This window comes from Octopus bimaculoides, chromosome 6 (assembly GCF_046866305.1).
Source record: "Octopus bimaculoides isolate indiv1 chromosome 6, ASM4686630v1, whole genome shotgun sequence".
NCBI classification, from domain to species: Eukaryota; Metazoa; Mollusca; class Cephalopoda; order Octopoda; family Octopodidae; genus Octopus; species Octopus bimaculoides.
The window spans coordinates 76,666,647-76,684,146 of NC_142933.1; the positions used below are offsets into that span (position 1 = coordinate 76,666,647).

Here is a 17,500-nt window from a genome sequence, read left to right on the forward strand (position 1 = left end):
TAAAGTTATGTATGTAGCCATATATGTATATACATATATATGCTAATTCATCACAGTTAAAATAGAGATATTTTTGTCTTGCGATAACATAACTTATAGACCTATAGTGTTAGAGAACACAGAAATATATCAGTAGCAGAAGAAAGTCGCCCATGATGGTAAGATTGTTAAAAACGTATTTCTGCCGTATTTCATTCGTATTAGTTATATGCAGTTAACTGCATATTTAGACAAGCTCAGACACTAGTCATATATATATATATATATATATATATATATATATATATATATATATATATATATATAATCAAAATAAGCAACAAGGATATCCAGAGGTAATGCAGTACGATCGTTTCATGCAACTCCATTTAATTGAACAATGTAATCGTTACATCAATTTAAAAATGCACAGCAATCCTCAGCTGCACAAAAACATAGAATTTAATTGAATTAGAACAGATGGACACATTAGTATAATTATATCTAAACTCTCCAAGAAATTAAGGAGACAGACAGAGAACATCTTGCTTTAGCCACACCATGGAAGATAATAGTGATAAAATGTCAAAGAATGAGTGAGAGCGCCTGTCACTAATTTTATTTGTTTTTTTTTCTTTGTATATCTAAAGCTTAAGAGAATAAAGGGAATTATCTGTTAGAGTAGGGGCGAGAGAGCAGACAGAAATTATGGTTGGTGTATTCATAAACTCATGAGGTTTGGTAAAGGAAAACTTAAAACAAGATGTTGGCTGACAACTTAGGGAGGGTTGCTCACTAGCCGACCGTTGATAATGAAACAGGGGACATCTTATCGCGTAGTACTGTAGTTAAAAGTACGTTGCTCTATAGAAAAATATGAAATCTTTAAGCATAAAGAAAATAGTAACTTGATTAATAATAGATTAGACTTTAGAGTATCGTGTGTACATAGTTCCACTCGAACTTTTAAATATTTTAGAAAGTAGGAGTGGCTGTGTGGTAAGTAGCTTGCTTACGAACCACATGGTTCCGGGGTCAGTCCCACTGCGTGGCACCTTGGGCAGGTGTCTTCTACTATAGCCTCGGGCCGACCAATGCCTTGTGAGTAGATTTAGTAGACGGAAACTGAAAGAAGCCTGTCGTATATATGTATATATATGTATATGTATGTGTGTGTATATGTTTGTGTGTCTGTGTTTGTCCCCCAACAACGCTTGACAACTGATGTTGGTGTGTTTACGTCCCCGTAACTTAGCGGTTCGGCCAAATAGACCGATAGAATAAGTACTAGGCTTACAAAGAATAAGTCCTGGGGTCGATTTCTTCGACTAAATGCGGTGCTCCCGCATGGCCACAGTCAAATGACTGAAACAAGTAAAAGAGAGAGTAGCAATTTATTAATTTTGTGTCTTATAACCTATTACGTACTTCTTAGTTTATAATTAGTGCATAGGTAGTATACCCTATAGCATTAACTTTCCTTTAGTTAATATTGGGTTGAAGTCATTATAGATACAAGCTAATTAAGTAAATAAACAATTTTAGTTTTTGATACTTGAATTATTACACATTTTCTATAAATCTTCTTTACTGAAGTTACTAAATCGTATAATTCTTCATCATGAATTTAGCGATTAGGCTATTTTATGTCGTTTTCTAGGGTGTTTTCTACCCAACCTGACCATCTTAATATCGTATAATTACCTCTAGACAAACGTCAATTTTTGTACCCCTATAAATCCATCCTTAGCTTATAATATACAATTGTGGGTATCTTCAAAACTTGAGATTTAAACTTCTTAGAATAAATAATGTAAATAATGTAAATAACGAAGGTTTTTACTGTTTGTTCTACATTATAACACACACGCGCACGCATACACACACACACACACACACACACACACACACACACACACACACACACACACACACACACAGACACACACACACACACATATATATATATATGTATGATACAACACTTTTTATTTTTCGATTTATCTAAATTGGATTTAACATGAACTGAAATAAGATTTGTGAACCTCATTTTAATTTATAGTGAGGCGAGGTGCCAAGGAAACACAACTTTATCGATTGTATCTTTTTTGTTGGACAGGTTGGAAATCCCAGTAACAATATTACTGATGACGCTCTTAAATCTATATAATGCATAATCCAATCATAATGTAAAAACGATTTTCATTACATTTTCCGAATGACATACAGAAGTTATTTTTTTCAGTCCACATTAGTAGTGAAAAAAAATAGCAGTAGCTAAGTTAGTGGCTATCGTCATTTTAAGACTGAAAATGCTATAAGCTTCCATTATATTCTTCTATGATTCGTCCAAAGTTTGATTTGTTATAATTTTGTTAAATCTTATTGATTGTCAATGTAAAAACCAAATTATGCTGTAAATTGCTTTGTTTCATGGCATGTATAAATTTACTCTTGATTCAGAGGTAAAATTAACTTGGGTTTGAAAGTTATAACTTTTAATATCATTCTTAATGCCAATTAAGTCAGAAACAAATGAGGTCACTTTTCAGATGCATTAGACAGCGGTTTTGACTCTGACCCATTGTGTGATGAAATCAAAGATATACGAAAGCGATGATCACACACAGAACGGATTTGTTTATGTTTGTTCGATTACTGTTGACCTAGAGCTAAACAACAATAGAACTCATCTACGACATTCCTACTTCATATCGGTATCGACGTACAACTGAACAGTTCTCTTCACCGATGATAAGGTACTATTTGTGTACATAACCGGGAAATTTGGTCGATAGAAACAGTGCGGAAGTCCATCGCATACATATGATGTGTTTCGAGATACAATATTACAAAAGGTCTTATTTCATGTCCTCTCGAAAGTTCATAAAATTCCTATGACGTCAACAACACAATGCTCGCTGGTAATATTACTGTTTTTTTCTTTAAATGGAGAAAGTCGAAGAGCTGCTTTTTGTCCAATGGCAGATCGTCTGTTATAAATACAGGAAATGTGGGTTCGAGTCCCATTCACAGCCTTGAATCCCTTTTATGCAAAAGAATTTTTCAGCCTAATATGTGTGTGAATGCGTATAAATGTATGTGGCAGAATTGTTAGCATGTCAGGAAAATGCTTAGCTCCATTTCATCAGAATTCACAGTCCGAGTTCAAATTCCGCTGAGGTCGACTTTACCTTTTATAATTTTGGGGTTGATAAAACAGGTGTCAGTTGAGTACTGAGATCGATGCAATGGACTTACTCACCCCACACCTAGAAATTGCTAGCCTAATGCCAAAATTTGAAATCAATATTTTACAAATTAATTGCTTTAGCTAAGAGTGTCCGTCTTCGCCAATTTTAGCAGTTTTCCGGAAGCAGTGAATTTTGAATATGTAAAATCAGTTATTTCAGAACGTTGCTTTGTGATTTCAACGCTCGGAACGAATTTGATTCAGAGTATTTAACATGATTTTTTCCACAATAAATGACGTCAATGAATTGCAAATAGTACGGTTAATCGAAGACGTTACATATTGGCTGAACACACATGTTCATAATTCGGTTTCGTATTGTATAACAATGTTTAAATTTATATACACCCTTACCGTTATAGTAAATAAAATAATACAAGGAAAATAGGTTCCTGATAAAGCAGAAAAACTCAAAAAACGATAGATTCAAATATAATTGGTAAATGAAAAAGCATAAAAGCTACAATCTCTGATAGATTCTTTGAGAAATATTTTCTTTAACAAATTTTAAAGTCTCAAATATACATATGTACGTGTATATTTATCGATAAAAATCTATATAACCTATTCAAACACACAGCTACACATTTACATATGCTAGGAATTATACTTAAACACACACACACACACACATACAAACATATACGTAGGCACTTCCTTCTCAAACGCGTGCATGTATGTATATGTATATATATGTGTATGTATGTGTGTGTGATATGCACACATCTATCTTTAAATTCACTTAATTGTTTGCTTAAATAGAGTTTTCTTTCTTTTCTTGTTCGTCCAATTAGAAAGCTTACTGCGACATCCTTTTAATATAAAATAATCTCCCCTGATTAAGTGTAATTTATCACAGCTATGCAATATGAAACAGGGAATGGCAGGTGTGCGTTAGCTCATTTCATATACATCTATGTGTGTGTTACATACACACACACACACATATATATATATTGCTGAATCTCCTTGATTCTTTTAATGTTCCTTGGTATTATCTTGATATTAAGTAATATCCAATTTTTTACCCTACTGTTTTACCCTACGGTGGTGCAACAGCATGGCCGCAGCTCTAAGCTGAAACTATAAATATATATATATATATATATATATATATATATATATATATATGTGTGTGTGTGTGTGTGTGTGTGTGTGTGTGTGTGTGTGTGTGTGTGTGTGTGTGTGTGTGTGTGTGTGTGTGTGTGTGTGTGTGTATAAGGAAAATAAGACAAGGTAGAAAATGCTAAAATAATTTTTATCATGAAATACCTGTTTCAGTTTTTTCGACTTTTGCAACTAAGAGTAAAAGGAAGGTGGATATTAATTAAGAAGAAACACAATTAAATTGAACAAAAAATTAAATGAAATGTTTTGTTAATATTTTCATAGTCTTCGAATAGGCAGGATTTTCCCTTTTTTTTTCTTCTGTCTCTCAATTTTTCTTTGTGAAGGCTGGGTAGGTAGTAGCAGATCTGAAAAAATAATGTTAAAAGGGTCAAGAACATATTTGGTTCGGACGTTTGATGTTTTAAGCAGCAGTAGCTAAGAGGGAAACCAGTACTAAAATGTTCTTCATGATAAAATTGTTTTAGCATTTTCTACCTAGTCGTATTATCCTTTTTTTTTTACTGTTAAACGTTCACCCTGTTTGAAAAGGAACTCTGTGCGTTATTTTTCAATCTTCCTCATATTCAGCACTGGGGTCGAAGTTACTGGCCTTGTACCAAAATTTCAAGCCAATATAATGGATATTCTGCAAATACACATGAATATGTTTGAATATCTTAGCAGTTGAGGGATGTTGGAAAGAAAAATAGAAATCAGAGGTGTTTAGTATAGTTGCAGAAGCGAAATTGACGAATTTGCTAATTCTTCCTGTATTTTAAGTGACAAGTTGCCTAAAAAGAAAATTTATGTAGGATATTATTATCTAAACACCTACATCTGAATTGTAGAACGATGTTAAATAGGATATTCAAAATAATAATTTCTGTTGGAAATTTTTATTTTCGTGATGAGCTCAGTAAATTTATAGCTTGCTAGGAAATTACAAAACAGCTTTCTTTACAATATAGCAAAGATAGGCCCACCAGGGAGAAAAAATCGCCCTCTCAACTCTGCAAGAAATTGAAAGTAGATCTTCAGTTTTCTAGAGCTTTTGATTTAGCATCTAGGAAATGTATAATGCTTATCTGCATGTAAAGAGACGGATAACATTGACAGTTTTGAAGAGCTTGATTATAGATGCAAACAGAACAGGCAACAAATTATGGTCTCTTCAGATGTATTTCGAAAGCATTTCAACAATGTCAACGCTAACTCTTAATATAAATAAAAGTAAATGAAAAGTGAAAAAAAAAAAAACCCAAAAAAGAAAAATGTAAGCTGTGTCGATTTTCGTCAAGTAAAAGAAAAGAAAAAAGAATTAGCTGAAAGTTATAATTTTACAGGAATACTATAATACTTTCGAAAAGATGTTTGATGCATTTTGTTTTGTCTTTACCAATATTATTAGGAAGCAACTGGAGAGAAGATTTACGCTGTTTGTGTTACATGCATTCAATGATTGTTGAAAGATGTATAGTTAATTTTCATGAGTGTTAATTTAAATAACATCTTTTCATGTTTTCATCTATCAATTCATCTATCAATTCACTTTTATATTTATGGTTTGCAAATATTATGTCTCAATCTTTTCTAACACAGTATGATTATTATCAAAACATTTTTCATGTGGAAAGATATTAGAACTTTAAGTATGTTTTATTGTCCTATTACATTGTTTGTTGACGGTTTAAGAAGTTGTGGGAAAAGTTTTTCATACATCGATAAAATAAGTATCAATTGAGCACAGGGGGCGATGTAATCGACTTCCCCCACAAAAGAAAAAAAATAATAAAAAATTGCTGGCCTTGTACCAAAATTTGAAATTATTATTGTTATTCGGAAATTAAGTGAAGATAACAAAAAATGCCATGTGTGAAAGGGCATGAAGAAATAGATTTAACATCTTTAATATTGTCTTTGCAGTTACTTTGGTTTGGTATATAAAATCGTTTATCCATAGTATACACCTAGAATCTCAAATATTTAGCACTACATTTAAATTTAGAGCTGAATAGTGACATATTACGTATATATTTATTGCGACATTTCAACTAAACATCCATAGCTTTCATTCCAGGTTATTTATTTATTCACGTGGTAATCCAAAAGTTCTTTTATTCCTTCACCACATTCCATTATAAATATAATCACTACCTTAATCTTATCAGTACATTTATGATTTGCTTTCTTTAGCGTATAATTCAACTTCATTTATCTTTGAACTATCTCGATTTATTCAGCGAAGTGAGCTGATGTATTTAAATGCTTAGGAAAATAAAGAAAAGTAAAACGCTGATTTCTAACTTTGTAATAAGGTCAAACATTTCAGTCTATAAATAGTCACCGATTACTTGAAGGAAAAACGCTTAATTCTTGTCTCTGTCACCCTAATGATAAATATATATCGATCGGAAATAAGAACGGATCGACACTGCTAGGAATGAAGCGGATGTAAATTTAGTAATGTTTCATTATCTAAGTTGTCAATCTGCTCCGGAGTATGCAATAAGGAAACTGCCATGTTAAATACGTATCCTGAAAAATATTGACAGTAGCAAGATTACCGGTTTAAACCTATCACCTCATATTTCAGTAAACAGATGAAAAACACACCGATTAAGAAGATAAAATGAAAGGAGCGAAATGATAAATATAGGATAGATAAAATGGTATTTCCGAATTTAAAAAAAAATTCCTGTGACTGGTGGCTTTCAAGACATGTGAATTTGATATTACTAACTCTCCTATAAAACTGTTGTAGATCAACATATACAGGTCAGATATGAACAGGAAGAAAATACCAGGAGACCAATGTTCTGCAGCAGCTGTTATTAAGGGGACGGAGAGTTGAACTCAAAAACAGAGATGAAGGGGTCGACATGCCTGATTAATGGAGGTACGAGAACAACCAGCTCCTAGGGTAGAAAACCTGCTGGATTGAAATGACAAAGAGCGGAGCGAGCATGCTCGTGTGACAGAGGCTGTATTGTGTCTCTTAATAGTTGTTTACCAATCATTCGAATGAGAGTTCTTTTCTCTGTATATACTCCGGGATGTCTGTGCTTAATTGCAGCACTCTTCTAGATTTTAGAGCTGTACTTTGTTTCGGACCTGTCACCGAACTTTACTGGAGTGAGAACCCTATGGTTAGTGACAAGAGCGAGTGGGTCGCCGGTTCTGTGAAAGTCGTACTGGTGGATACAGAGGAGAGAAAAAGAGCTTCAAAGTGTTATTGAATATCACTCTTAGTGGGTATCACTATAAACTCAGATATGTTAGAAGTGAGACTCTTCTTCTTCTTCTTCTTCTTCTTCTTCTTCTTCTTCTTCTTCTTCTTCTTCTTCTTCTTCTTCTTCTTCGTCTTCTCATCATCATCATCAGTATGGGTGGTTATTATTATTATTATTATTATTATTATTATTATTATTATTATTATTATTATTATTATTATTATTTAAAGCGGCGAGCTGGTAGAATCGTTAGCACGCTGGACGAAATACAAATTCTGCCGATGTTGACTTTGCCTTTCATTATTTCGGAGTCGATAAAATAAGTACCAGTTGAACACTGGAGTCGCTGTAATCGGCTTATCCATCGGCCAAACTGCTGCCTTTGTGCAAAAATTGGAGACTATTATTATTATTATTATTATTATTATTATTATTATTATTATTATTATTATCCTGTTTAGCCACTATCACTTGTCAGGACACGCCCAGCGTTCCAGGACGAGTGTAGGATAAGAGATGTTACAGTATGATTGAAAGCTTGGGGAGGAGAGGTGGCAGGGGCAATAGCAAGATATTTTCACGTAATACAACACTGACATTAAATTGATAGGGTTTTTCTAATGATGTGGGTAGTATTTGTTAGCACAATTTTTTTGATTTCTCTGAGGCATGGTTCGCTTGGGATATTATCTCGATGCTTTTGACATCCATTTCTAGGGCATCCACAATAACAGGGACAGTTCTCGCTTTATGATGCCATATCTTCTGTATTTCAATTAACAGGTCCTTATGTATACTTAATTTGTCAAATTCATTCACAGATGTATTTTTATTAGTGGGAACACATCTATTATTCTACCAGTATTTTCTTCCCTGACTTTAATGACTATATCTGATCGATTAGCCTAGATCGTTCTGTCGGTGTTAACTGGAAAATATTATTATTATTTTATGTTTGACTTTTGTTTTGCATTTGTACAAGTTGGATCCAAGTCTCACCCAGAGACCTCAAGAGACAACAAGTTAGAAGTTCATCTAGGTGTTATGCCTAGGGTACCATATATTTGGATTTGTACAGTTTTGTTCAAGTGAATGTTTAAGAAACCATAAGAAAATTATGTGTTTGCTTTAAAATTTGAGATCACATAGACAGTATTTTACGTAGGATATGGGCAGTTCCCATGAGCACTATCTTTTGAACTTCAGCTATTTTGGGGTTTCCTGGTATCTGAGCTAGGTAGTAATCAGCCCGTTTCGCTGTCATTCCCAGGGCACCTATGACAATAGGTATTGTTTTCGTCTTCAGATTCCACATTTTGCTAATTTCTATTTCAAGATCTTTATATTTGCTCAGTTTTTCGTAGGTCTTGACAGATACGTTTATATCAATTGGGACAGTCATATCAATGAGGAGGCATGATTTTTGTCTGAAGTCTTTCAGTATGATGTCTGGCCTATTTGCGTCTATCTTTCTGTCAGTTTGAATGGTGAAGTTCCAGAGGAGTGCAATGTGATCATTTTCAAGTACTGGGGGTGGTTTGTGTTCCCACCAGTTTTTATCCAGGTTTTTGCATATTACCCAGTGAATATATTGTGCAGCTCTATCATGCCTGTTGAGATACTCTGTAGGCATTATTATTATTATTATTATTATTATTATTATTATTATTATTATTATTATTATTATTATTATTATTATTTTATTTTTTTAATTTTTGATTTTTATTATTATTATTATTGCCTTTGCAAAGCTTCTAACGCTGGAGATGTATTACAGTGTTAGCTGTCCACTACCAGTGAACTAAAGTAACACATCTTATTTTTCGAGCACCTTCCGGAGTATTCGCGCGGTTCCAAGCAGTGCTGTTTTCTGCAAGTGCTCCACCCTTATTGCAGCCCCTATTTGTTCCATGTACTTCCCGAGATTTTTGCTCCGCCAATTATTGTTACTACTGCTACTTTTTCATCGACCACAGCATCTTAACTTCCCAAGCTAACCTGTCATATCTCTCGACCTTTCTTTCTTCCTTATTGCTCACCTCGTTGTCAGCTGGGCATGCTATATCTATGATCCAGCATAGTTTGTTTTCGTTCTCAATTAAGACTATGTCCAGTTTCCTAATCTCCATCTCATGGTCGCACTGAATCATAAAATCCCTAGGATCTTTGCATTTCCATTTTCGACGATGCCTTTAGGTTTGTGGTCGACTTTCTGTGGGAGATCTACCGGGCATTTTATTTTAATCTCTTTCAGTCATTTGCCTATATCTTTGCTTACTGTTCCCAAATGCACCAAGTATTATAGGCACGACTTTTACTGTTCGCATACTCCAAATTCTTCCTATTTTAAATTTCAAGGGATTTTATTTTTTTGTTTTTCTTCTTCTTTCCTTGCGATCCTGGAATCAAGCAAGCATGATGGGTCAGTAAGTAAGTAACTTTACTTTATTATTATTATTATTATTATTATTATTATTATTATTATTATTATTATTATTAAGGAAGCGAACTGGCATAACTGTTAGCGCGCCAGTCTTTACGTTTTGATTTCAAATTCCGCCGACGTTGACTTTGCCTTTCATTCTTTCGGAGTCGATAAAATAAGTACCAGTTGAGCGCTGGAGTCCATGTAATAGACTTACCCAAACTTGCTGGCCTTGTGCAAAAATTTGAAACTCTTCTTCATCTTCTTCTTCTTCTTCGTCTCCTTCTTCTTCTTCGTCGTCTTCTTAGTAGTAGTAGTGGTAGTAATATTTTTATTCACTTAACTGGTGTCATCTATGTCTTTGTCACATCGCAGTTCCATCCCGCAGCTTAGAGACGCAACACTTTCCTCAAAACACGAACTCTGCTAAGTATTACTGCCATCTGAATACTTCATAAAAAGTTTGGTATTTGCTGCTTTTGATGCCAGAATAGTGCACGTTTTGAGATGGGTCCAAGTACACCGATCACAATAGGTACCACACGCAATTTTGAAGCTCTCTGGTTTCTTTACACTACCGATCCTAAATTTTAGTACTTTTCAACTTTCTCTTCTGTCTCAGCAATATTTTTGTCTGCAGATACTGATACACCAATGCATGTCCATTCCCTGGACTCCTTCCGTGGAAGAGTGATGTCTGGTGGGTTATTATCTAATCAGGTTCCCTTCATTTAGTCTAGACCTATGTAACTTTTAAATTCTTCTAGTATATTCAGAAGCAATTTTCTTCTCCATCTTGGTGTTCAGCATTTGAATTAGTTACAAAACACCAGATACTTGTAACGCTCTTCGTTCATTCTCTTATTCATTCATCATCTGGAAGTTGTTCTCCACTGCTGTCTTCTTTGTATCCTTTTCTTAGTTCAATATCATAATGCCATCTGGATGTCTTGAGAAAAGATTCGTGCACGCTGAATAAGGAAATGCATTTGACCATTGCTAGCTCTGTAAAACTTTAAATCATCCATAAATATCAGATGATTGATTGGTCTCATGTTTTTCTATATTTCGTAACAAGCTCCCATTTTTTCAGAACGATGGAGAACAGTAATATACAAACAATAAATAGTTAGGGTATAACCGAATCTCCTGGAAAGATCGCTCTCTTGATATCAACTTGTCCAATCTCTCTCCCATCTGTACATTTTATTGCGTTGTGTCGTTCTGTACATTGTTCGATCATTTTGGATACACTTACTGATTAATAATGAAAGCATTATCATAATTTTTATTAATGAAGTGATCTACCAGAATCGTTAACATGTTGGACAAAGAGCTTAGCTGTATTTCCCCAGAATCTCTACAGTATGAGGCCAAATTCCACCAAGGGCAACTTTGCTTATCGTACTTGATGGTTCGATAACTAAGTTATTGAAATCTATGTTATTGACTTGCACCGTCTCCTTAAAATAGCTGGCCTTCTATGAGAATAAGAATTATCATTATGTTTGTTACAGTTGGGTTGTCAGAATAATAAGAGCGCTGAACAAGATACCTTACAGTAATTTATTACTGCTCTTGTACATTTTAATTTCAAATCCAATCAACTATATGGTATCCGCGTGGCTCTGATATCGACATATCCCTTCCCTCAAAATTGTTCGTCCTGAGCTTAAATTAGGAACCATTGTCGTTATAATGAGTAAGGCGGTGAGCTGGCATAACCGTTAGCACATCGATCAAAATGCTTAGCAGCATTTTGTCCGTCTTTATATTCTGAGTTCAAATTCCTCAGCAGCCGACTTTGCCTTTCATCCTTTCGAGGTCGATAAATTAAGTAATATTTGAACACTGACATCGATGTAATCGACTAACCCCCTTCTCTGAAATAATTTGACCTTCTACCTAAATTGGAAACCATTAGTATTATCATGTGTAAGGCGGCGAATTGACAGAATCGTTAGCGCGTCGGACAAAATGCTTAGCAGCATTTCTTCCGTCTCTTTAGGTTCTAAGTTTGAATACCGCTGAGATCAACTTTGCTTGCCTTTCATCGTTTCGTGGTCGTTAGACGCAAGTACCCGTTGAGTACTGGAAGTGGGGGCAGAGTGAAGGTAAACGACATACTCACTGCCTTTAAAACTTGTCGGCCTTGTGTCAAGATTAGGAAGAATCATCAATATTATCTCGCTAGTCATATTCATCACCATCATCCTTATAAGAACAACGATTTTCTTTTAATAAATCAAATGTTTTAAAGAAACTATTAAGCTCCCACTACTATGCTATCAATATCTTTAAAATGTTTTACTATATAAAAATTATAGTTGTAAGACGAAACAGATAATATTTCAGGGAATGACTGCAAATCTTCCAATGACATTAAATCTCAAACTTTGAGCATCTAATTCGATATCTCAATACGTAGCCAAGTGAATAGGTAACACGCTTTTCGAAATACTGACTAAAAATAAGATATTTCTGTGTACTTCAACAAAGATATTTTTTATTTGCTTTTAGCTTTTAATGAATGCTATGAAAACTTCCGTACATGATTCTAACGACAAAAATTGAATTACTGGTATTAATGTGTTAAGACTCCATCTCAAAGAATATGTTTTTGAAACGTTATTTGATTATCTGAATAGAATTTACTCCGAACTGAATCATTTGACGTGTTATACAGAATATGAAACAATTATCGGGCAACTAGTACAGGAAGATATTCGCATTTATAGATGAGATGACCAGATTTTTTTTTAGAAAAACATTTGTATTTCTAACAATATTCGTAGTCTACACACACACACAAATATGACGCATTTTTAAGTATAGTTAACACATCTATCTATCTATCTATCTATCTTTAATTGCTCTTACATTATTCATGCACCGATTTGTGAAACATACAAAGATACGTATTTGGTGATTTAAAGAGTTTTTATATATTGATATTACGTTTACGAATATTAAATCTTATGAAAATTTATAGTTTTAGTTTAACGTTTCGCTTATATGAATAAATTACCTGACAAATGGAATATTTTTGCATATCCTGCTACTACTACAGTCAACCTAGCTTGAGTGTTACCTCTCTTCAGACAAATTGCACTCATTCATCTATCATTTTCATATTGCTAAAGTTGTTCTCCTTCCCCAAGGACCTGCTTAACCTCTCATCTCCAAGAAGGCCATAATACTAAGATACCCATTAAGTTCAAAATTTTGGTGTTTGTAAAACCGGAAAATATCAATGAATGACACATGCGTAGACCATTACACCAGATCAATTTATTTTGAAATACAATAGTATAAAATAGTAGAGATGCTTAATTCATTATTTCGCTTATACTTGATTATAACAATACTCTATCTTCCTTTATACCTTCTCTTGTTCACCTTACACAGTCACTGCTGTTGTTCTTTAGAACAAAAGATTTGTGTCTCACTCTTTCTTTCTCTCTCTCTGAGTGGCTGTGTGGTAAGTAGAACAAAAGCCTTGTGAGTGGATTTGGTAGACGGAAACTGAAAGAAGCCAGTTGTATATATGTATATATATATGTATATATATATATATGTATATGTGTGTATATGTTTGTGTCTGTGTTTGTCCCCCCACCAACATCGCTTGATAACCGATGCTGGTGTGTTTACGTGCCCGTAACTTAGCGGTTCTGCAAAAAAGACCGATAGAATAAGTACTAGGCTTCCAAAGAATAAGTCCTGGGGTCGATTTGCTCGACTAAAGGCGGTGCTCTAGCATGGCCGCAGTCAAATGACTAAAACAAGTAAAAGAGTAAAAGAAGTATATAAACAATATAAACAATATTGTGATAAATATTTCAAGGTCAAATTTATATTTATAATGTTTCGTCGCTCGCTTTGCAGACAAATACATATGTATGTATATGACGGAAACTTTAGCGAGAAAACGTTATTTTATTTGCTTCTTACAGTACATATTCCTATGATCCTTCCTATTGAATAATTGCTGCTGATACAGATATTTAGTTTTCTTGAATTATCATTTTTTCTGTATCATAATTTACATTAAATTCGCTTCAAATTTACAACGATAAAAGATGCATACGCAGTACTACGTGTACCTCTAAGGAGTATTCAGCTGTGTTGTAACACTTCAAGTTTTGTTAATTATAGTAAAAGTCCATGTTTGACTTCGGGTTGGCATTCAACCAACAATCCCATATCGAAGTATTTCCAGCTGTGATAATCGCAATGTGTTTTTCCCGGACGGCATTAATCAGTTGGCACTTCATTTTAAAAGAGAATGGAGTGCAATTGGAGGAAAATGTTTCGTATAGTTTTAACAGCTTGGAAGATTTCACAGAACTCTCCTCATTGATAGAAAGAAATATTGGTATTCTTAGGCAGTATCAAGAAGCCTTGATCAAACACAAGTGGTTAAAACACTAGAATTTTGAATCACGTGCAATTTTGTATGCTGGTGAAGGTGTCTCTTCTATACAAAAAAATCTAATTATACTATACATGATTAGAATACCAAGTATATCATACAGTCACAACTAGTTGGACCAATTTGATATTAAAATATAGACAGGTGTTTGATGGTTTCACTCCCTTTATCTGTGCCGTGTTCAAGTTTAAGAAGCATGAAGCACCATCACGACTCCATCCATTTAACTGAAAATTGATATTAGGCAAAAAAAAAAAAAAACATTCAATAAAGAAATGAAGAAAATTTTTTTGGTATAATCTTTCGCCATGGTCGCTATCCAATAGCCAAATGATGGAAGAATGACAATCAGGAATTTCCAGAATCAATGTATGATTTATCGTTACATAAAATGTAAAGTAACAGAATATAATAATAAAATGAAACCATACGAAACTTCATACATTTTATTGTGTGTAGACAAAACTGAGAAGCAATATGAAGTATTATTATAGTGAAAACCATAAAAGACATTTTATATTCAGCATCCGAATCTGCCTTGACTCCCACTGTGTCATTGTTCAAGCACTATATATCGAGAAACTCGGTGAACTGCTGGTAAGTGCTGCATTTCGTAATGAAATCCAAAACTGTCGTGAAACGAGATTTTAACCGCATCAGTATGTTAGTTGGCATGATAAAATTTCTGTCACTCAATCAATTACTCTATTTGTTCATTACATTCATTCTCGGTGCCTCTAAATTAAGAGAAGTATCTTTCTTACGCCCGCACACACAAATGCACACACATACGCGCACTATCTCTCTATCTCTATTTCATTATTGTGTCCAATGTAATGCACGGGTATATGATGTAAATGCGTTTGCATATATATAATGCATGTATGCAAGTATAGCTTCTCGCACGAGTTAGAGTTTATTTGCGCCAGCCACCTGCATGGTGATATGATGGCAAAGAAAATATTTTTTAATAAAAAGTAAATGGTCTTTCCTCCGCTGATATTCGCACAACCATTGACCTTTTAGATTTTAAGATCTTCGCAATTTACATTGTTTCAGATATCGTTATAACCAGTAATGTATGAATTATTGAATTACAGTCTTCCTCCATCAACTGATTTTTTACCAAATTTTGATCCAGTTGGACTGGTACATATATGTCGCTCCAAAAGGGGCGGGTGTAAATTTGAAAGTTTGTTTGAGAACCACCTCATCAAATGTTAGATTTTATCTATATATTTCTTACTACATCGATACTAAATAAGTAACTGACATCCACAACAAAGCATACATACATTTTGCAGCCCCATTCATCTATGTCAGGTCGACTGCATTTTAATTTGGTTGATGTTTTATTCTTCAATTTCGCCGGTACTCTTTTGATCCATCAAACTTCATATGTTCATCTTTATTATTATTTTTCACACATTATCTCAGATTGCTCTGGTTACTGCCTCAGGCCTCCTCGGAATGTACTATCAAGGGAATATTAATCTACAGCTGGATGTGATGTAGATAATATCTTCGGCTTTGGCTTTGTGTAGTTTATATTTTTTGTCAACTGATTAATTTTCTATTTTGTGTAAAAGGCACTTAAATGTCTAGGATACTGTTTTATGTTTCTTGGCTTGCTACATTCATGTAATTTACTGCTAGTCCATTTATTATATCGTATTCTAGTTGAGAAAGAAGCTTTCTTTTGAACGGGTTATCTTTTAGAGGTCACTGATTTTTGTCTGTTACATGTCATCCCAAATCAGTTGTAGAGAGCCAAAGAACTTTAGACTTTTATCTGTTCATTCATCCAAGTGAATTTTCATTGACCACTGAAACATACGTTAGCTACAGAATACTTCTCGTTTTAGCGATATTACTATTTTGACTTAATGTACGTTAAAGTACATTGTCTTGAAGTCTGTTTTCTTTTGTATTTGTTTATCAAACAGTGTTTCAGTTATGCACAGAGTAAAGCAGTTACACTAAGATAGTGCATACGGCTTACATACCTGTTTTCTGAAGACGTAATTCCTCTGCGTATAGAGGTTATACTTCTGATCCGAACGAAGGAAGCGTATAGTTTTCAGCAATGATGGTTCCACCTATTTACTGATTACTTATATTCAATGTTGAATAGACGATGATATTCTTTATAAATTCGACGAATCTTAGTTGCGATTAAATATAATGTTCTTCGAACTTTGATACATATTTAATTTTGGATTGTTTTCATTCTATTATTATATTAAAACATAGTTGCTGTGCAGCATGGAAAGATTGTTCCTTAGATACTCATATGCAATTGGTGATATATATAGTTACATATCCATGCATCTAAGTATATATATATATATATATATATATATATATAGGAAACACAACCCCACTATTTACTGACTTATATATATATATATATATATATATAGCATATATACATATATACGTACGCACACACATTTATATGTATATGTGTGTGTGTCTGTGCGTCTACATAGTAATTTTTTAATGCTTGATTTTGATAGGCAGAGTTGCCTCCTTCTTCCTGGCAAATGTAATTTGCTGACACAGATGCATTACATATAATTCTAAGAATTTGTAATTTAGTAGTTGCTCATTATCTCCATGTAACCGATTCATAGATATTTCTATTTTTTATATTGAATTGAAACACGATTTGATAAAATTAAAGAAAACTAAACTCGAAATGTGAATATCTTTGAATTGAAAAAAAACTACTGGAATTTATCATAATATTTTCGCACCCTGTATTTGTCGACTCCAGTTACAACCGACCCTCCACATTAGAAATCTTCATGTTATTTAGCTATTAGCGGGCAGTGAAGTGGCAGGATGGTTTTACACGCTAGCCAAAATTCCACGCGGCATTTTTCCGGTTTTACGTTCAACGTTCAAATTCCGTCGACATCGACTCTACCTTTCATCCTTTCCTGTACTATAAAATAAAGTACCAATCGAGAGTAAGGATCAATGTAATCGACTAGCCCCTCCCACCAACATTTTAGGCCATGTGCTTATCTAACTATTTAATTTAAGTGATTGAATACAGTCGC

General features: G+C 33.9%; 1 protein-coding gene across 2 annotated transcripts in view; it reads left to right on the forward strand.

Moving 5' to 3' along the window:
* Positions 1–17,500, forward strand: part of LOC106874042 (FMRFamide receptor) — a 242,456-nt gene that overhangs the window by 191,603 nt on the left and 33,353 nt on the right. The window contains exon 1 of one of the 2 annotated variants that reach the window (XM_089354117.1): positions 9,983–10,002. The exons of the other annotated variant lie outside the window; for it this stretch is intronic. The gene's annotated coding sequence lies outside the window, so the exon portion shown is untranslated. Of the gene's footprint in view, positions 1–9,982; positions 10,003–17,500 lie in introns of those variants that run through there. 2 annotated transcript variants of the gene reach the window in all.